Here is a 21,071-nt window from a genome sequence, read left to right on the forward strand (position 1 = left end):
AAATTATATACAGTGTTGATATTCGGGATTTAAGACAAATCAATTGACTACAACAGCTTGGGTAGTCCACGGCGTTTCAACCTGAATGATTTCAGGTCCTCAACAGGACAATGGTCATTAGTTTGGAGGTAGTGCTAAGCTGGACAAGGAATGACTCAAGTATGCGGGTAAAAGCAACCAGCATGTAGTGCATACAGCACTGTGTCTGGGGTCCTTGTCTGTGGCAATGGAGTAGGTCCAAACTGGGTGAAAATTCGCAGGGGTGAGTCCGATTAGTAACCGGTTTGACTGGTTGTCGCGGAGATATAATTTAAGTCGAAGGTGGCGGCAATCCAAATCTGGCCTTCAGTTGAATACAGCCAAAAGAACTACACACGCTGGCGGTCAGGATTTCCAGGGGCTGAGGCGGAGGAGTCACCCTCCGTTGTGTAGCCGGGCCGGGGACGAATGAAGCGTCTGGGCATGACGCCACATTGATCGGGATTAATTCTCTATGGCAAAACAGGTTGCAGTTGATTGGCCAGGATTTTAGCGAACAGCTTAATTTTGTGTTAATTAATGAGATGAGTCTGTACAAGGAACACTTCTCAGGAGGATTTCGTGGTGTAGGGATAACCACTATAAAGGGTAAGTCGAGTCCAGGGGCATATGTTCCCCGTTCTGCCACCTTGTTATAAAACCTGAGCAAGAATGAGGTCAATTGATTACAGAACTACCGCTAGTACTTGATGGGGAACCCGTGGGACTACGGGTCTTGCCCGAAGACATATCCGAAAGGGCAGAGTCCATCTCATATGCAGTAATGGGCTGTTTCAACTCACTGGCCAGGGAAGAAGGGATTGTAGAGAGCAGATTATCACACAGCAGTGGGGTTTCTACCTCCAGGAGCAGGAGGCCTGGGGTATCGAGGCCTACGGGCCTAGAGATCTTGATAATAGACTGCAGAGGTATGTAAATTATTGGGGGGGTCTAGTAGGTGACAGTTGTCTCCATCTGTTAGTTGTGGGCACTATTCTCTAGATAGTGTTGTGGCTGGCAAGCCAATAGAGCAGCTTCCTCACTGTTTTCATAGATGTTTCTCGTATGTGCCTGCCTCAAGAGCAAGCTGCCGTGTGTGAGTGGGGTGGAGTGGTCAGGGGTAGACTTTTCAGGGCATGAACTTGGATCTCAAGGACGGTAATTTGTGCCATGTTTCTCCCTTTCACTCCTACGGATGAACCCTTTCGCCTGACCTCGAATTACTGCCTTGCTGGCCTCCTACAGAGTGGCTGCTGAGGTCACAGACCCTTGATTGGTTTTTAAGTAGGCATGGATCTCAGGTTACAAGGAAGCCTCAAAGTGGAGGTCGTTGAGGTACCGTGGCGTTGAGATGCAAGAGGGGTCTCTGAGCTTGGTACACGACACCAAAGGCATAAAAAAGGGGAGCATAGTATGGGTACAGAGTTCACCTGGCCTACGCCGGTCCATGGCCGGTAGCAAAAAGAGGTCGATGTGGGAGTCTGTTCCGTGTTCAGTGCTCAATTTGAGCGTTTATGGTAGGCACGGGGAGATTAAATGATATGCCCAGAATCCCAGGATGTTGAGCCTACGCCAAGACTCGAGCCTGGTTACCAGCTCCGAAGTCGGTCTATCTGGCCATTACGCCCTATCCTTTCCCCACTTTCATGGTTGGTTCTGTTTTAGGCTGCGCTAACAGGAGAAATGGGCTGGTTGAAGATTTGTGTGCTTGTGCAAGCCATAGAAATACTGTCCACATACCGTGATAATCGTTCTCAGACCATCTACTTTGTTTATTGTAGTGATTTAATTTCCATGCTGTGCAAACTTGAACGTTCACTTTTTGCATTCGAGCCTTGCAAAAGTGCCACTGAATCTGATGCCAAGGCTTTAAAGGGAGGAAAGGGCATGGGTGGAGGGGTAAACATTTTCTGAGGCATAAAGCCTCCCTACGCACACCACTCTCTCTTTTTTTGTGGAAATTCTAAGTGAACTGAATTAAAGCAGTAAGGCTTGTACTGTCGACTGGGATTTGGATCTTTCTCGAAAAGTGTCTTTCACGTGTTCTACTTTTCATTCATGTATTGTTTCGTAATATATAACTGACCCCTCAGAATAATGGAGTGCTTTACTTTAAAATGGGCACTAAGACGAGAAATGGGTTGGTGCAATCTGCCTCCTGACTAGAGCCCTAGCACTTGTTTTTTTTACAAATTAAAGTGTGAGTATATACTCGTTTCCAGGGGTGCCAAATACTCCAGACATTGCAGAGCCCCAGTGCATCTCGGTACTCTGTAAGTGCGCATGACGGTTTGGCCAGCTGTCTTGGGCCAAATATTCATGCACACCTAGCATGTTCTCCACAAGGCTGTATTGCAAAGCCTGGGTGGAGAACATGCACAGGCTCTCACTCCCTGTCCGAGTGCCGAACCATGGTGCTCAGACCAATCACGGCGCCGCTGACAGCAGCGTCTTGGTTGGCTTAGGGTTGCCTGTGTGCTTCCTGCTTCCGTGCTGGCCAGACTCATCAGGAAGAGACATAGAGAGATGACAGAGGAGAGATGCCCCAGTGAAGATGTAAGCGTACTTTTTTTTCACCCACCCGCAATCTGTGCCAGCCGCCACTGGACACTCCTCTGCCTTAGCGGAGGAGCCGCCACTGTGACTGTGCTTCATTACCGCTGTGAAAAGCATGTTTTAATATGGGAAAGCTCGGTTGGGTGTTATTTTGTGAATTTTATTTTTTTCCAGTTACTTATCATAAATGTATGATTGCTTCCTTGACACTTTAAATTGTTTTGAATGTAGTTGTTGCAATTTTGCATTGTTTTTTTATGGTGCATTGAGATTGTGCTGAATAAAGATTTTGAATCGAATCAAATCGATAGGTGTCAATCATCAATGTAGATATCATGCACAAAGTCCACTACTGTCAATGGTTGTTCGATAAGGTGTCATGGAGTGACACTTTCAGTGTGGATCCCATTTATTATGCGGTACATGCAACTGGATTGCTTAAGAGACAACTGCAAATTTTGCACCGCTGAACCCTTGCACAGTTCTCTTAGGACCTAAGACAATAAGCTCTACTAAACAGCAAAAAATCTCAAAACTAAATTAACATGAGGCATGATGACATTTACATGGTGGATCTGGCAGCTCCTTGCAAGTGTCTTCAACACGTAGGTGCCAACACCCACCTTGTGAAGTACTTTGAACATTGCAAGGAGACCAAAATGTTATCATTGAACTCTGGAAACAAAGTCAAGTCCTGATGGCCACTTGAAAGATGATCCTACGTGCTTTGCAATTATACCAGTACCGTGTCCTGGTTTTGTCACTCCCCAGATTCCCCATGACTTTCCTCCCATCAACAAGATATAGGGGGCAATCCTTCCTGTACTGCTGATGTTCTGGGCGGAACGTATATCAGAACAATGTCCACCTTGTAAATAAGATGTCACTGATAGATATTGTTCCCAAGGGTGCCCCACTCATGTTCTGGGCATGTCAGTAATCTCACCTTCTTCTCAATGATAGGAAGCAGATACTTTTGAGGATTCTCTTCATGATGTGAAACATACCCATGAGGTTTCAAAGTGGACCATCATGTGGCAAGTGCTGGAGCTCCAGTCGTTTGGTCAGTTCGAGGGTTTAACTTAGGTTACCTTCAAGAATGTCGATTGACTGAGAGTAAGCCACCCTTTATTTTAAAGAATGCCATGAAACTGAAACTTTCAATCCCAGGTGTTGTTCAACCATCAGCAAGTGACTGTAAGTTTAGTCTCCCTGAAGAGGGAGCAGATAGTAATCCAGCATTACTGGCTAGGTACATGGCATTGTGGGTTCAGTATTTGGGCAGCACTTTTGAAAGCACCCTGGCTTCCTCTGGTTCAAGGGCAAAGGCATACACTCCAATGGCTGAGCACTTTATGTGTCAGCAATAGAGAGGTTGCAGCATTAGGTGAAAATTATATTTGGAAAAATCTCATTGATTTTTGGCACTAACTGGTTTCTATCAGAAAATCTCCCATATTTCAGTGGAAGAATAGCAAACCTTTCAAACACAATGCATGCATGCATGGTTCCTGGATGTGTGGTAGATTACTGAACAAGGCTAGAATAGAGGAAACAATTATTTATTATTCAGAAATAGCTAAGGAACTTCTCTAGATGCATTGACAGTCATAGCACAAGGCTCACTCCGTTTTCACCATCCCTAAGGTAAGCGTGAGTATTGTCTCAGGTAACATGGTGTGCCTTCAGAGCCTCACATTTTCCAGGCATATGTCTAGGTTTCATGGAAAGCCCCATATGTTCGGATCAGGCTCAAAGAAGTACTGTTTAATCTCGTAGGGGAGATAAGAATGATATAGACAATTTGGGAATAAAAAAAGAAATATCACAACATGGACATTCTCTGTCAAATAAGCAAATAAATTATAGAAAAATGTATACCATGCTGCACAGGTGGTGATGGTTTGGCTGCGGAATAGCAGTCTTCTCATCTGCTCCACAAGTTCAACATGTTCTCCTCCTGGCCGGAGGTTGTGTTTTAAGTCATGCCCATACAGGGAAAGACAGAAGGTTTCCCTTCTGCTACGGAGGAATCCTGGAGATCAGGCAAACATGCGGCTTTCCTGCATACAAGAAGCCCTTGCCCCCATTAAGTGTTCTGGCCAAGATGGCTGCTCCCATCTTTCCATCAGTCCATGCCCTAGGCCTGCTGTGGTGACAGGATGTATGACGTTACAACGCATACTTTTACAACGCTTACCTTTACAACGCATTTTTTACAACGCAACATCCATTACAACGCATTCCATTACGACGCATGCCATTACAACAAATTTTTTTAAACTACCTTTACAACGCATTCTATTACAACGCATAACATTAAATTGCATGTATGGTAAGTATTGGATAGTGTAGGGGTAAAAATTACTATTCTAACTCCAGGGGGGCGCAACAGTAGGGTGAGTATTGGATAGTGTAGGGGTAAAAATTACTATTGGATAGTGTAAGGGTACTATGTGTTGTAATGGTATGCGTTGTAATGGTATGCGTTTTAATGACTGCGTTGTAATGACATGCGTTGTAGTGGTATGCGTTGTAATGGTTGCGTTGTAATGGCATGCGATGTAATGGATGTTGCATTGTAAAAGTTTCGTTGTAATGGTAGGGCATTGTAAAAGTTGCGTTGTAAAGGTTGTTTCCCGTGGTGACAACTTGCGGACCTGCAATGGTGGAAGAATGGGAATGGCAGTTGAGAAGACTTGAACCCCTGCCATCTTAGTGGATGCAGCAGGAGGAGTGTTTCAGCTGCAGGAGGAGTGTTTCAGCAGCAGGATGGCGAGCAGGGAGACAGGTAGTCAATGGTAAATGAAGAAAAGGAAATCACACTTTTTTTTAAATCAATCAAGTTCTTTTTGAGCTTGCTGGTTGATGTATGTACATTTTATGAAACATTCATGGTATTGTTTTTGTGTATGTATCAGATGATCTGAACTAATGATATTGTAAATGTCATGTGTTTAGTGTAATAACATTGTTTCATTGTGTGCATAGTTTGAATTTCGATCATACAATTGTATTATTACTACCTTGAAATTGTGGACAGAGGAAACTGAATTGAGACTTTAAAAAAAAAATAATTATGATTCAATTTTTTCGATTAGTCGTACAAATAACATATGATATAAAAACATTGTCTTAAATACAAAAATATGCTCTATTTGTCTTATTAATGATATTTGATAAGAATTGCTTTTTGTTCACCCTTTGATACACTTGAATCTGTGGTCCCCCAGTGGTGTATTGTCGATAGATAGAGAGCCTCTATTAGTATACCCTCCTCTGACTAGATTACATCTATAATAGGCTTGCTCTACATCATGGGGGCAATGTATACATTTTTGTAGAAACGCTCTTAAGAATAAAAAATATTGTTTTGAATGAAAAGGGAATATCTTCTGTTTTCAAGAAATGAATTCATGCCATGGCACTTTGAGGCTTCCATTCATGCTTTCTGACCCAATTGGACAGTGACACCCGCAACCTCACTTTGTTGCGATCGAGAAGGTCAGTTGTCACCCGAAAGACACAGAGACAGAAACTAGGTACAAGTACCTCTAATGTAAACACACATAAAATTATGCTTCTGCGGACTGCTTTTACTGGCACCACACTCCATCTATTGTAAAAACAACAGAGAAAGAAAATGTCCAGCCTTAGCTCCCCGAAGGAGAGACTCCTTATGAAATCCACAGAGAAAATCCATGCTAAATGAGACATTGTTAAGAAAAGAATTGTGCCCTTTGAGGCCAAATTCGACCATGTAGAAAGGAGAATGACCACCGCTGGAGAATGTAAATGTAAATGTAGTATACTTGTAAAGCGCACAGCTGCCCCAGCAACGGGGCGTCCCGGCGCTGTATAACGCTGTGGAACCCTTCCTGGCTCTCCCTGTGAGAAGCCCCTCCTGAGCACCCCCAAGGTGAAGCCAGGCATCCCAGCGTTGTAGGGGCCGTTGTGGAGATTAAGCAAGCTATTGCCCAGAGTTGCAGCGTGGGACCCATGATTAGAGTAGGCGCCAAGGCGAGAGAATTATCGAGTCTGCGGACATTGAGCCCAAGACCCTGCCGCGTCGGGAATTGAACCCTGGTCCCGGGCCTGATCTCTGCTTCAGGGTCTGCCGCTTCTAACCAGTGAGCCACACTTCTCCACGCATTCGCAGTAGGAACATCCTGAAATCAGAAACCGTGCTGTAGCAAGTAAAGGAAATGTCTGAGAACATGGATTTTCAGGGCTATGCACCTACTTCTGTTGTCCAATTGGAGGATCAGGTTGAATGTTTGGAATCCTTGAGAGGTCCTGCAATTCTGGAGTTGCTGATACTGGACGGAGAGTATGACATTGCAGAGCTGTACCAGATGTTCCTCTGGCAAGTAATAATCCCCAAGTTGTAAGGGAAAGCCTTACATTTGATGATGGCTAAAAGGCTATCTAGTAGAAGGTCCATGTACATTGAAAAGGCCATAGGACTGGATTTGGCTGTATTTCAAGCAGAGGAAAGGCAACAGGCAGTCCTGCAAACATTTGCTTTGGCCATCATTGAATGGATTTTCTTAAAGCATAAGAAAATTAATTTACCGTTAGCAGCCATCTAGAGGGAAAAGACAAGCATTGACAAAGCCAAGAGTTTTCTGAGGGTGAGAACTTTTAGCCTTGCCAAGGCTGGCTGTTTAAGAGGTTTGAGTTCCAACATTCCTACTGCAGTTTGGGGACACAGAAATTCACAATCACCCTCTTCCGTAGTATGTAATGGTAGGAGCTGGACTATATGTGTTTTCATTACACAAAAGTTATTTCTCGTACTTGATATACAATCTATCCTTGTTGACCGACTTATATCATAGATGACAATGTTATGCATGCAATGTCAAGGTTGTTATCTGTCTCAAATGCAAATGGAAAGATGTTGAACTACAAACAAGAGTCTATGCTTTGCATGTCTAGGCCTAGACTACAAATGTCTGTTGCAGGCCTATTGTTTCTAATTTGTGACATATGCTCATGACTGAATAACTTTGTAATCTGTCTTCGCTCTTGCTTTGATCGCTTTCCTCCCTATGTTTGGGTTTGTCCTGCCTAGGGGCAGTTTGGTCTCCCAGTGTTCTGATTGGACGAGTTGCATGCTTCCACTGCTGACTTGAGGGAACTCTCTCTTTCTTTACCATTCAGCACTCTATAGAATGTATGTCTTTCCTTGGTATTTCCCCTGCTTGTTCCTCCTTGCCCCTCACCCACCCTTGCTTTCTATTAACAATATTTCCCTATTTAGTACTCTCCCGACTCATTCATTGCTCCCCCATGCTTTCCACTCGCTCCCAGTTTTCAAATACGAGGGGCGGTCAGTTGCAAAGTGTCCCTGGGCCATTTGCTTCTTTTTTTTTGTACTGCTACAATTTCTTTTTTACTTTTAATTTACCATTCTAAAATGGCTGTCTGCCTTTTTGTAACAGTAAATAAAAAATGCCAAAATGGCCACTGCATATGCATAGACGGCCATCTTGGAATGGTTTAATGGGCCCACATGCATTACGACACATGTAGACATCATCAGTCATATTGAAATTGCTTTTCTATAACAGTAGGCACATTCTAAAGTGCCTTTCATGCATCTGTATCCGTTCACAAGCAGCGTCATGCACTTGCTGCAATTTTGGCATTAAGTAATGCCAAAAATCATTGGCAAAGCTAGTGGGCTTACCTTTTATAGTCGAGACTCATTGGCCTTGCCAATTAATATTTTCTATTATTTCTATTATGATATGACCTCCATTTAGATATTCCCTTTCTCACAATGTTTACAACGTTATCAACCCTGGATAACAGTGCGATCTATGCACTCATGTCCAAGAGGGAAAATTAGCCAGTGAAAATGTGAAATGTACCGGAACATGTATCACCCCATAAAAGTTTAACTATGAGACCTGCTCTTTACTTTCGGGAGTGTAGTAATTCCCACAGGCACAGCCTCTTGTGTTGTAGTTCTGACTCTTCGTGCAGTGGCCATGCACACCTGGCCTCGTCATTGAACTTTACATTTTAAAAGCTGACAGCCAGGAGTTTGATGATGATGAGGCAACCGAGCCATTGTGCTTCCAAATACCAGACATTCACAAAGTGATTTCCCCTCTAGGTAATCAGACTGAATTTCCTTGTCTGGCTTTGAAGCGCCTGACGCATGCACGTAGGGCGCGCGGAGGTGAGGTCATGTCGTTCAGGCACGCTGCCTGCTCACAGAGGCCTGTTGTTTTACTACCAATTACCCTTTATGCTTGTGGGCGATAGGAAACAGAAAGCCTTTTTATCATATCTGTGCCTTATCTAGTGAAATAGCCCAGCAGAGAAGAAGGGTTTGGACTGAGTTAGTCACACATCACTGAGTTGGCTGCTGATCAGAAACCTTTCCATTCGCTGAGCTTGTCATGTATGACACAAAGAGAACAAGCATTGGCATAGCCAATAGGTCTCGCCTTTGGAGCCTTATAAGTTTTTAGGCAGAGCTACTGACTTTGCCAATGTGTTTACGCTGTGCTGTAGAGAATTGTGGCTGCTGTGCAGCATGCTGAAAAGTTGTAATAAAAAAGTGTCAGAAGCATTTTTGTTACCTTATATGACCAAGAAGGCATTATGTCCAACAGAACGACCATATTAAAACATGTATGTACAATAAAAAATGTCCTCATTTTTCTTTTGTTCTTGCAATGCTGGCAACTTGTTTTTGCCTATTCCAATGGTTGTTTGTTAACGTTTTTTTTGAGGGGGCATAAACAATTGGAGGTTGAAGGTTGTGAACTAGTACCTGTATTATAACACTAGCAGCGGCCAGACGCTAGGGGAGAATCAACAGATGGCAGATTCTGAGAGCAGGCTGAGGTGGCGTTGAGTGATGTTGAGGTGGTAGTGATGGTGGTGACTGGTGCTGGGACGATGCTGGGGTGATGCTGAATGATACTTAGGTGTTGCTGAGTGATGATGATGTGATGGTGTACTATGGCAACGGCGATGCTAAGTGATACTGATGTGGTGTTGAGTGATGTGGTGGTGCTGAGTGATGCTGTGGTGGTGCTGAGTGATGCTGTGGAGGCGCTGAGTGATGCTGTGGTGGTGCTGAGTGGTGGTGCTGAGTGATGCTGTGGTGGTGCTGATTGATGCTGTGGTGGTGCTGAGTGATGCTGTGTTGGTGTTTAGTGATGCTGTTTTGGCCGTGAGTGATGCTTTAGTGGTGCTGAGTGATGCTGTGGTGTTGCTGAGTGATCATGTGGTGGTACTGAGTGATGATGTGCTGGCCCTGAGTGATGCTGTGGTGGTGCTGAGTGATGCTGTGGTGGCCCTGAGTGATGCTGTGGTGGTGCTGACAGATGCAGTGGTGGTGCTGAGAGATGCTGTGGTGGTGCTGAGTGATGCTGTGGTGGTACTGAGTGATGCTGTGGTAGTGCTGAGTGATGCTGTTGTGGCACTGAGTGATACTGTTGTGGCCCTGAGTGATACTGTGGTGGTGTTGAGTGATGCTGTGGTGGTGCTGAGTGATGCTGTGGTAGTATTGAGCGAGACTGTGTTGGCCCTGAGTGATGCTGTGAGGTCGCTGAGTGATGCTGTGGTGGTGCTGATTAATGCTGTGGTGGCGCTGAGTGTTGCTGTGGTGGCACTGAGCGATGCTGTGGTGGTGCAGAGTGATGCTGTGGTGATGCTGAGTGATGCTGTGGTGGCTCTGAGTGATGTTGTGGTGGTGCTGAGTGATTCTGTGGTGGGGTAGAGGGGTAGAAGGGGGTAGAAGGAGGTAGAAGTGGGATAGAGGGGTAGAAGGGTAGTAGAGAGTTAGAATAGTAGAGGAGTAGATGGGTATTAGAGAGGTAGAAGAGGGTAGAAGAGGGGTAGAAAGGGGTAGAGGGGTAGAGGGTAAGAAATGTAGAAGTGGGATAGAAGGGGGATAGAGGGGTAGAAGAGGGGTAGAGGGGTAGAAAAGGGGTAGATGTGTAGAAGAGTAGAGGGGTAGAGGGGTATTAGAGGTATAGAAGGGTAGAGGGGTAGTAGAAGGGTAGAGGGGAAGCAGAAGGGTAGAGGGATAGAAGAAGGGTAGAGGGGTGGGGTAGAGTGGTAGAATGGTAGAAGAGGGGTAGAAAGGTAGAAGAGGGATGGAGGGATAGAAGGGTAGAAGAGGGGTAGAGGGGTGGTAGAGGGGTAGTAGAGGGGTAGAGGGGTAGAAGAGGGGTAGAGGGGTAGTAGAGGGAAAGAGGGGTAGAAGAGGGGTAGAGGGATTGAAGAGGAATAGAAGGGTAGAAGAGATGTAGAGGGGTAGATGAGTAGAAGAGGGGTAGAGTAGAGGTAGAGGGGTAGAAGAGAGGTAGAGTGGTAGAAGAGAGGTATAGTAGAGTTAGAGGGGTAGAAGAGAGGTAGAGGGGTAGAAGAGAGGTAGTGTAGAGGTAGAGGGGTAGAAGAGAGGTAGAGGGGTAGAAGAGGAATAGAGGGGTAGAAGAGTAGAAGAGGGGTAGGGGGGAGTAGAGGGGTAGAAGAGGGGTAGAGGGGTAAGAGAGGGATAGCGGGGTAGAAGAGAGGTAGGGTAGAAGAGGGATGTAAGAGGGGTAGAAGAGGGGTAGAGTGGTGGAGGAGGGATACAGGGGTAGAAAAAAGGTAGCAGGGTAATAGAGAGGTAGAGGGGTAGAAGAGGGGTAGAAGAGAGGTAGAAGGGTAGGAGAGGGATAGAGGGGTAGAAGAGGGGTAGAGGGGCAGAAGGGTAGAAGAGGGGTAGAAGAGGTAGATTGATGCTGTGGTGGTGCTGAGTGTTGCTGTGGTAGCACTGAGCAATGCTGTGGTGGTGCAGAGTGATGCTGTGGTGATGCTGAGTGATGCTGTGGTGGCTCTGAGTGATGCTGTGGTGGTGCTGACTGATGCTGTGGTGGGATAGAGGGGTAGAGGGGTAGAAGAGGGGTAGAGGGTTGAAGGGAGGAAGAAGGGTAGAAGGAGGTAGAAGAGGGCTAGAAGGGGGCAGAAGGGTAGTAGAGGGTAGAATAGTAGAGGGGTAGAATAGTAGAGGGGTCGAGGGTAGTAGAGGGGTAGAAGAGGGTAGAAGAGGGGTAGAAAGGGGTAGAGGGGAAGAAGAGGGGTAGAGGGGTAGAAGAGGGGTTGAGGAGTAGAAAAGGGGTAGAGGTGTAGAAGAGTGGAGGGGTAGACGGGAAGAAATGTAGAAGCGGGATAGAAGGGTAGGAGGTAGAAGAGTGACAGAGGGGTAGAATAAGGGTAGAGTGGTAGCAGAAGGGTAGAGGGATAGAAGAAGAGTCGAGGGATAGAGTAGGGGTAGAGGGGTAGAATGGTAGAATAGGGGTAGAAGGGTAGAAGAGGGGTAGAGGGGTAGTAGAGGGGTAGAAGAGGGGTAGAAGAGGGGTAGAGGGATAGAAGAGGAGTAGAAGGGTAGAAGAGGGGTAGAGGGGTAGATGAGTAGAAGAGGGATAGAGTAGAGGTAGAGGGGTAGAAGAGAGGTAGAGTGGTAGAAGAGAGTTATAGTAGAGTTAGAGGGGTAGAAGAGAGGTAGATGAGTAGAAGAGAGGTAGTGTAGAGGTAGATGGGTAGAAGAGAGGTAGAGGGGTAGAGAGGAATAGAGGGGTAGAGGAGTAGAAGAGGGGTAGAGGGGGAGTAGAGGGGTAGAAGAAGGGTAGAAGAAGGGCAGAGGGGTAAGAGAGGGATAGAGGGGTAGAAGAGGGTTAGAGGGGTAGAAGAGGGGTAGAGGGCTGGTAGAGAGGTGGAAGGGTAGTAGAGGGGTAATAGAGGGTAGAGGGGTAGAGGGGGAGTAGGGGGTAGAGGGGTAGAAGAGGGGTAGAGGGGTAAGAGAGGGATAGAGGGGTAGAAGAGGTGTAGGGGTAAAAGAGGGATAGAAGAGGGCTAGAGGGGTAGAAGAGGGTTAGAGGGGCAGAAGGGTGGTAGAAGAGGGGTAGAGGGGTAGTAAAGAGGTGGAAGGGTAGTAGAGGGATAATAGAGGGGTAGAGGGGTAGAAGGGTAGGAGAGGCAAAGAGGGGTAGAGGGGTAGAAGAGGGGTAGAGGGGCAGAAGGGTGGAAGAGGGGTAGAATGGCAGAAGAGGGGTAGAGGGGTAAAAGAGTAGTAGAGGGGTAGAGGGATAGAAGAGGGGTAGAGGGATAGAAGAGGTGTAGAAGAGAGGTAGAGGGGTAGTAGGGTAGAGGGGTAGTAGAGGGGTAGAAGAGGGGGAGAGGGGTAGTAGAGCGGTAGAAGAGTGGTAGAGGGTTAGTAGAGGGGTAGTAGAGGGGTAGGCAAGGGGTAGAGGGGTAGTAGAAGGGTAGAGGGGTAGTAGAAGGGTAGAGGAGTAGTAGAGGGGTAGAGGGGTAGTAGATGGGTAAAGGGTTAGAAAAGGGGTAGAGGAGTAGAAGAGGTGTAGAGGGGTAGAAGGATAGAAGAGGGGTAGAAGAGGGGTAGAGGGGTAGAAGGGTAGTAGAGGGGTAGAGGGGTAGTAGATGGGTAGAAGAGCGGAAGAGGGCTAGAAAAGAAGTAGAGGGGTGGTAGAGGGGTATAAGAGGGGTATACAGGGATAGTAGAGGGGTAGAAGAAAGGTAGAAAAGGGGTAGAGGGTAGACGAGTAGAGGGGTAGAGGGGCAGAAGAGGGGTAAAGGGGTAGAAGAGCGGTAGAGGGGTTGAAGGGTAGAAGAGGGATAGAGGGGTAGAAGAGGAGTAGAGGGGTAGAAGGTTAGAACAGGGGTAGAGGGGTAGAAGATGGGTAGAGGGGTAAAAGATGGGTAGAGGGGTGGTAGAGGGGTAGTAGAGAGGTAGTAGAGAGGTAATAGAGAGTAGTAGAGGGGTAAAAGAGGGTGAGAAGAAGGGTAGAGTGGTAGACTAGGGGAAGAGGTGTCGAGGGGTAGTAGAGAGGTGGAAGGGTAGTAGAGGGTAATAGAGGGGTAGAGTGGTAGTAGGGTAAAGGAGTAGTAGAGGGGTAGAAGAGGGTAGTAGAGGGGTAAAAGAGGGTTAGAAGAAGGGTAGAGTGGTAGACAAGGGGGGAGGGGTAGAGGGGTAGTAGAGTGGTGGAAGGGTAGTAGAGGGTAATAGAGGGGTAGAGTGGTAGAAGGGTAGAGAGGTAGTAGAGAGGTAGTAGAGGGGTAGTAGAGGGGTAAAAGAGGGTTAAAAGAAGGGTAGAGTGGTAGACTAGGGGAAGAGGTGTCGAGGGGTAGTAGAGAGGTGGAAGGGTAGTAGAGGGTAATAGAGGGGTAGAAGGGTAGAGAGGTAATAGAGAGGTAGTAGAGGGGTAGTAGAGGGGTAAAAGAGGGTTAGAAGAAGGGTAGAGTGGTAGACAAGGGGGACAGGGGTAGAGGGGTAGTAGAGAGGTGGAAGGGTAGTAGAGGGTAATAGAGGGGTAAAGTGGTAGTAGGATAGAGGGGTAAAAGAGGGGTAGAGGGTTAGAAGAGGGGTAGAGGGGTAGTAGAGGGGTAGAGCAGTAGAAGAGGGGTAGTGGGGTGGTAGAGGGGTAGTAGAGCGGTAGAGGGGTAAAAGAGGGGTAGTAGATGGGTAGAGGGTTAGAAAAGGGGTAGGGGAGTAGAAGAGGGGTAGAGGGTTAGAAGGATAGAAGAGGGGTAGAACAGGGGTAGAGGGGTAGAAGATGGGTAGAGGGGTAGAAGATGGGTAGAGGGGTAGTAGAAGGGTAGAGGGGTAGTAGAGAGGTAGTAGAGGGGTAGTAAAGGGGTAAAAGAGGGTTAGAAGAAGGGTAGAGTGGTAGATGAATGGAAGAGGGGTAGAGGGGTAGTAGAGAGGTGGAAAGGTAATAGAGGGTAATAGAGGGGTAGAGTGGTAGTAGGGTAGAGGAGTAGTAGAGGGGTAGAAGAGGGGTAGTAGAGGGGTAGAAGAGGGTTAGAAGAAGGGTAGAGTGGTAGACAAGGGGGAGAGGGGTAGAGGGGTAGTAGAGAGGTGGAAGGGTAGTAGAGGGTAATAGAGGGGTAGAGTGGTAGAAGGGTAGAGAGGTAGTAGAGAGGTAGTAGAGGGATAGTAGAGGGGTAAAAGAGGGTTAGAAGAAGGGTAAAGTGGTAGACGAGGGGAAGAGGTGTAGAGGGGTAGTAGAGAGGTGGAAGGGTAGTAGAGGGTAATAGAGGGGTAGAGTGGTAGAAGGGTAGAGAGGTAATAGAGAGGTAGTAGAGGGGTAGTAGAGGGGTAAAAGAGGGTTAGAAGAAGGGTAGAGTGGTAGACGAGGGGAAGAGGGGTAGAGGGGTAGTAGAGAGGTGGAAGGGTAGTAGAGGGTAATAGAGGGGTAGAGTGGTAGTAGGGTAGAGGAGTAGTAGAGGGGTAAAAGAGGGGTAGAGGGTTAGAAGAGGGGTAGAGGGGTAGAAGAGGGGTAGAGCAGTAGAAGAGGGGTAGTGGGTGGTAGAGGGGTAGTAGAGCGGTAGAGGGGTAGAAGAGGGGTAGTAGATGGGTAGAGGGTTAGAAAAGGGGTAGAGGAGTAGAAGAGGGGTAGTTTAGGGGTAGTGGGGTAGTAGAGGGGTAATAGAGCTGTAGTAGAGGGGTAGAGGGGTAGTAGAGGGGTTGAGCGGAAAAGGGGTAGAGGGGTAGAAAAGTGGAGAGGGGTAGAAGATGGGTAGAGAGGTAGAAGAGGGGTAGAAGAAGGGTAGAGGGGTAGAAGAAAGGTAGAGGGGTGGAAGAGGGGTAGAGGGGTAGAAGAGAGGTAGAGTAGAGGGAGAGGGGTAGAAGAGAGGTAGAGGGGTAGTGGGGTAGAAGAGGAGTAGAGGAGAAGTAGAGGGGTTGAAGAGGGGTAGAAGGGTAGTAGAGTGGTAGAGGGGTAGTAGAGCGGTAGTAGAGGGGTAGAAGAGGGTTTGAGGGGTAGAAGAGGGGGGTAGAGGGGTAGAAAGGGGGAAGAGGGGAAGAAGAGGGGTGGAGGGGTCAAAGAGGGGAAGAGGGGTAGTAGAGGAGTAGTAGGGTAGAGGGGTAGAAGGGGGTAGAGGTGTAGAGGGGTAAAAGAGGGGTAGTAGTGGGGTAGAGGGTTTAAAGACGGGTAGATGGGTTGCACAGGGGTCGAAGAGGAGTAGAAGAGGGGTAGAGAAGTAGAAGAGGGGTGGTAGAGGGGTGGTAGAGGGGTTGTAGAGGGGTAGTAGGGGGTTGAGAGTTAGTAGAGGGGTAGAAAAGGAGTAGAGGGGTAGAAGAAGGGTATAGGGGTGGTAGAGGGGTAGAAGAGGGGTAGAGGGGTAGAAGAGAGGTAGAGTAGAGTTAGAGGGGTAGAAGAGAGGTAGGGGGTAGAAGAGGGGTAGTGAGGTAGAAGAGGGGTAGTAGAGCAGTAGAGGGGTAGTAGAGCGGTAGTAGAGGGGTAGAAGAGGGTTTGAGGGGTAGAAGAGGGTTTGAGGGGTAGGAGAGGGGGTAGAGAGGTAGAAGAGGGGTTGAGGGGAAGAAGATGGGTAGAGGGGAAGAAGAGGGGTAGAGGGGTAGTAGAGCGGTAGTAGAGGAGTAGAAGAGTGTTTGAGGGGTAGAAGAGGAGGTAGAGGTGTAGAAAGGGAGTAGAGAAGAAGAAGAGGGGTAGATGGGTAGAAGAGGGGTAGAGGGTAGTAGAGGATTAGTATGGTAGAGGGGTACTAGAGGGGTAGAAGAGGGGTAGAGGTGTAGAGGGGTAAGAGAGGGGTAGAGTGGTAGTAGTGGGGTAGAGGGTTTGAAGAGGGGTAGACAGGTAGCACAGGGGTAGAAGAGGGGTAGAGCATTAGAAGAGGGGTAGTAGAGGGGTAGTAGAGGGGTTGAACGGTAGTAGAGGGGTAGGTGGGTAGAAAAGGGGTAGAAAATGGGTAGAGGGGTAGAAGAAGGGTAGTGGGGTAGAAGAGGGGTAGAAGAGAGGGAGGGTAGAGGGGTAAAAGAGAGGTAGAGGGGTAGAAGAGAGGTAGAGGGTAGAAGAGAGGTAGAGTAGAGGTAGAGGGTTAGTAGAGCAGTAGAGGGGTAGTAGAGCGGTAGTAGAGGAGTAGAAGAGGGTTTGAAGGGTAGTAGTTGGGGTAGAGGGGTAGAAGATGGGTAGAGGTGAAGAAGAGGGGGTAGAGGGGAAGAAGATAGGTAATAGGGTAGTAGAGGAGTTGTAGGTTAGAGGGGTAGTGGAGAAGAGGGGTAGAGGTGTAGAGGGGTAAAAGAGGGGTAGTAGTGGGTTAGAGGGTAAGAAGAGGGGTAGACGGGTAACACAGGGGTAGAAGAGGGGTAAGGGGTAGAAGAGGGGTAAGGGGTAGAAGAGGGGTAGAGCAGTAGAAGAGGGGCAGTAGAGGGGTAGAGGGGTAGTAGAGTGGTAGTAGAGGAGTAGAGGGGTTGAGGGGTATTAAAGGGGTAGAAAATGGGTATAAGAAGGGTAGAGGGTAGAAGAGGGGTAGAAGAAGGGTAGAGGGTAGAAGAGGGGTAGAAGAGAGGGAGAGTAGAGGTAGAGGGGTGGAAGAGAGGTAGAGGGGTAGAAGAGAGGTAGAGGGTAGAAAAGAGGTAGAGTAGAGGTAGAGGGGTAGAAGAGAGGTAGAGAGGTAGAAGAGATGTAGTGTAGAGGTAGAGGGGTCAAAGAGAGGTAGAGGGGTAGTAGAGGGATAGAGGGGTAGAAGAGGGGTTGATGGGTAGTATAGGGGTAGTGAGGTAGAGGGGTAGTAGAGGGGTAGAAGAGGGGAAGAGGAGCGGTAGAGGGGTAGTAGAGGGGTAGTAGAGGGGTAGAAGAGGGAAAGAAGAGGGGTATAGGGGTAGAAGGGGGGTAGAAGGGGTTAGAAGAGGGGTAGAAGGGTAGTAGAGGGGTAGAAAAGGGGTAGAGAGGCAGAAAAGGGGTAAAGGAGTTGAGGGGTAGAGGAGTAGAAGAGGGGTAGATTAGGGTTAGAGGGGTAGAAGAGGGGCAGAGGGGTAGAAGAGGGGTGCAGGGGTAGAAGGGTAGGAGAGGTTGTAGAAGAGAGGTAGAGTAGAGGTAGAGGGGTAGAAGAGAGGTGAGGTAGAGGGGTAGACAAGAGGTAGAGGGGTAGAGGAGAGGTAGGGTAGAGGAAGAGAGTTAGAAGAGAGGTAGAGGGTTATAAGAACGGTAGAGGGGTAGTAGAGCAGTAGTAGAGGGGCAGAAGAGGGTTTGAGGGGTAGTAGAGGGGTAGAACAGGGGTAGAGGGGTAGAAGAAGAGTAGAGGGGTAGAAGAGGGGTATTTCAGGGGTAGTAGGGTAGAGGGGTAGTAGAGGGGTAGAGGTGTAGAGGGTTAGAAGAGGGGTAGAGGGGTAGTAGGGGGGTAGAGGGGTAGAAGAGGGTTAGCACAGTGGTAGAAGAGGGGTAGAGTAGTAGAAGAGGGGTAGTACAGGGTAGAGGGGCAGTAGAGCTGTAGTAGAGGGGTAGTAGTGGGGTTGAGAGGTAGTAGAAAGGTAGAAAGGTAGAACATGGGTTAAGGGGTAGAAAAGGGGTTGAGGGGTAGAAAAGGGGAAGAGGGGTAGAGGGGTAGAAGAGGGGTAGCAGAAGGGTAGGGGGTATAAGAGAGGTAGTGTAGCGGTAGAGGGGTAGATGAGGGGTAGATGGGTAGAGGAGAGGTGGGGTAGAGGGATAGAAGAGAGGTAGAAGGGAGGTAGAGGAGTAATAGAGGGGAGGTAGAAGGGCAATAGAGGGGATGAAGAGGGGTAGTAGGTTAAGGGGTAGTAGAGGGGTAGAAGAGTGGTAGATGGGTAGTAGAGGGGTAGATGGGTATAAGAGGGGTATTAGAGGGTAAGTAGGGAGTAGAGGTGTAGAGGGGCAGAGGGGAAGAGGGGTAGAGAGGTAATTAAAAGTGGGGTAGAAGAGGGATAGAGGGGTAGAAGAGCAGAAGAGCAGAAGAGAGGTCGAGGGGTAGAAGAGAGGTAGAGGAGAAGAAGAGTAGAAGAGAGGTAGAGGGGTAGAAGAGGGGTATTTAAGGGGTAGTAGGGTAGAGGGGTAGTAGAGGGGTAGTAGTGGGGTAGAGTGGTAGAAGAGGGTTAGCACAGGGGTAGAAGAGGGGTAGAGTAGTAGAAGTGGGGTAGTACAGGGGTAGAGGGGCAGTAGAGCTGTAGTAGAGGGGTAGAGGGATAGAAGGGTAGTAGTGCGGTTGAGAGGTAGTAGAGGGGTAGAAAGGTAGAAAAGGGGTTAAGGGGTAGAAAAAGGGGTTGAGGGTAGAAAAGGGGAAGAGGGGTAGAGGAGTAGAAGAGGGGTAGCAGAAGGGTAGAGGGGTAGAAGAAAGGTAGTGTAGCGGTAGAGGGGTAGAAGAGAGGTAGAGAGTAGTAAAGGGGTAGAAATGGGGTAGATGGGTAGTAGAGGGGTAGAAGAGGGGTAGAAGAGTGGTAGAGGGGTAGTAAAGGGGTAGAGGGGTAGTAGAACGGTAGAGGGGTAAAGAGGGGTAGAAGAGGGTTAGAAGAGGGGTAGAGGGGTAGAAGAGGGATAGAAGAAGGGTAGAGGGGTGGAAGAGGGATAGAAGGGGGTAGAAGGGGTAAAAGAGGGATGGAAGTGTAGTAGAGGGGTAGTAGAAGAGGGGTAGAGAGGTAGAAAAGGGGTAGAGGAGTAGAGGGGTAGAGGAGGGGTAGAAGAGGGTTAGAGGGGTAGAAGGGTAGAAGAGGGGTAGAAGAGGGGTAGAGGGGTACAAGGGTAGGAGAGGTTGTAGAAGCGGGGTAGAGGGGCAGTAGAAGGGTAGAGGGTAGTAGAAGGGTAGAGGGGTAGAGGGGTAAAGGGGTAGAAGAGAGGTAGAGAGGTAGAAGAGAGGTAGAGGGGTAGAAGAGAGGTAGTGGGGTAGAAGAGAGGTAGAGTAGAGGTAGAGGGGTAGATGGTAGATGAGAGATAGAGGGCTAGAGGAGAGGTGGGGTAGAGGGGTAGAAGACAGGTAGAGGGGAGGTAGAGGGTAATAGAGGGGAGGTAAAGGAATAATAGAGGGGAGGAAGAGGGGTAGTAGGTTAAGGGGTAGTAGAAGGGTAGAAGAGGGGTAGAGGGGTCGTAGAGGGGTAGATGGGTTTAAGAGGGGCATTAGAGGGGCAGTAGGGAGTAGAGGTGTAGAGGTGTAGAGGGGCAGAGGGGTAGAGGGGTAGAATAGTAGAAGAGCAGAAGAGAGGTCAAGGGGTAGAAGAGAGGTAGAGGAGTAGAAGAGTAGAGGAGAGGTAGAGGGGTAGAAGAGAGGGATAGTATAGAGGGTAAAAGAGAGGTAGAGGGGTAGAAGAGCGGTAAAAGAGGGGAAGAGGGGTAGATGGGTAGAAGAGAGGTAGAGGGGTAGAAGAGAGGTAGAGGGGTAGAAGAGTACAACAGAGGTAGAGGGGTAAACGAGGGTAAAAGAGAGGTAGGGATATATAGGCAAATGAAAAGGAAGCTAGCGACTTCAGGAATGTGAAAGAAAGCTCTCCTATCTTGAAGGCTGATTACAAGCATCTCCAGTCGTTTGAAAGTTTTGCTGCATTTCTCAGGAGATGAAGAGGGGTAGAGGGGAAGAAAGGGGTAGAGGGGTAGTAGAGGAGTAGTAGGGTAGAGGGGTAGTAGAGGGGTAGAAGAGGGGTAGAGGTGTAGAGGGGTAAAAGAGGAGTAGAGGGGTAGTAGTGGGGTAGAGGGTTAGAACAAGGGTAGACGGGTAGCACAGGGGTAGAAGAGGGGTAGAGCAGTAGAAGAGGGGTAGTAGAGGGGTAGAAGAGTGGTAGTAGAGTAGTAGTAGAGGGGTAGTAGAGGGGTTGATAGGTAGTAGAGGGGTCGATGGGTAGAAAAGGGGTAGAAAGGGGGTAGAAGAAGGGTAGAGGGTTAGAAGAGGGATAGAAGAAGGGTAGAGGGGTAGAAGAGAGGTAGAGAGGTAGAAGATAGGCGGAGGGCAGAAGAGAGGTAGAGCAGGGGTAGAGTGGTAGGAGAGAGGTAGAGGGGTAGAAGAGGGGTAGTGTAGAGGTAGAGGGGTCGAAGAGAGGTAGAGGGGTAGTAGAGGGGTAGAGGGGTAGATGGGTAGTAGAGGGGTAGAGGGGTAGAGGGAATTAGAGGGGTTGAAGAGGGGTAGAGGAGGGATAGAAGAAGGGTAGAGGGGTAGTAGAGGGGTAGAAGGATAAAAGAGGGGTAGAGGGGTACAAGAGTGGTAGAGAGGTAGAAAATGGGTAGAGAGATAGAAAATGGGGAGGAGTAGAAGAGTAGAGGGGTAGAGGGGTAGAAGAGGGGTATATTAGGGTTAGAGGGGTAGAAGAGGGGTAGAGGGGTAGAAGGGTAGAAGAAGGGTAGAGGGGTAGAAGGGTAGGAGAGGTTGTAGAAGAGGGGTAGAGGGGTAGTAAAAGGATAGAGGGGTAGTAGAAGGGTAAAGGGGTGGTAGAGGGGTAGAGGTGTACAAGAGAGGTAGAGGGGTAAAAGAGAGGTAGAGTAGAGGTAGAGGGGTAGAAGAGAGGTAGAGTAGAGGTAGAGGGTTAGACGAGAGGTAGAGGGGTGGAGGAGAGGTAGGGTACAGGTAGAGAGTTAGAAGGGAGGTAGAGGGGTAGAAGAGGGTAGAGGGTTAGAAGAGGGGTAGAGGGGTAGTAGAGGAGTAGAAGAGGAATAGAGGGGTAGTAGAGCGGTAGAGGGGTAACAGAGCAGTAGTAGAGGAGTAGTAGAGGGGTAGTAGAGGGGTAGAGCAGG

Source organism: Lissotriton vulgaris, chromosome 2_2 (genome assembly GCF_964263255.1).
Source record: "Lissotriton vulgaris chromosome 2_2, aLisVul1.2, whole genome shotgun sequence".
Classification (NCBI taxonomy): Eukaryota; Metazoa; Chordata; class Amphibia; order Caudata; family Salamandridae; genus Lissotriton; species Lissotriton vulgaris.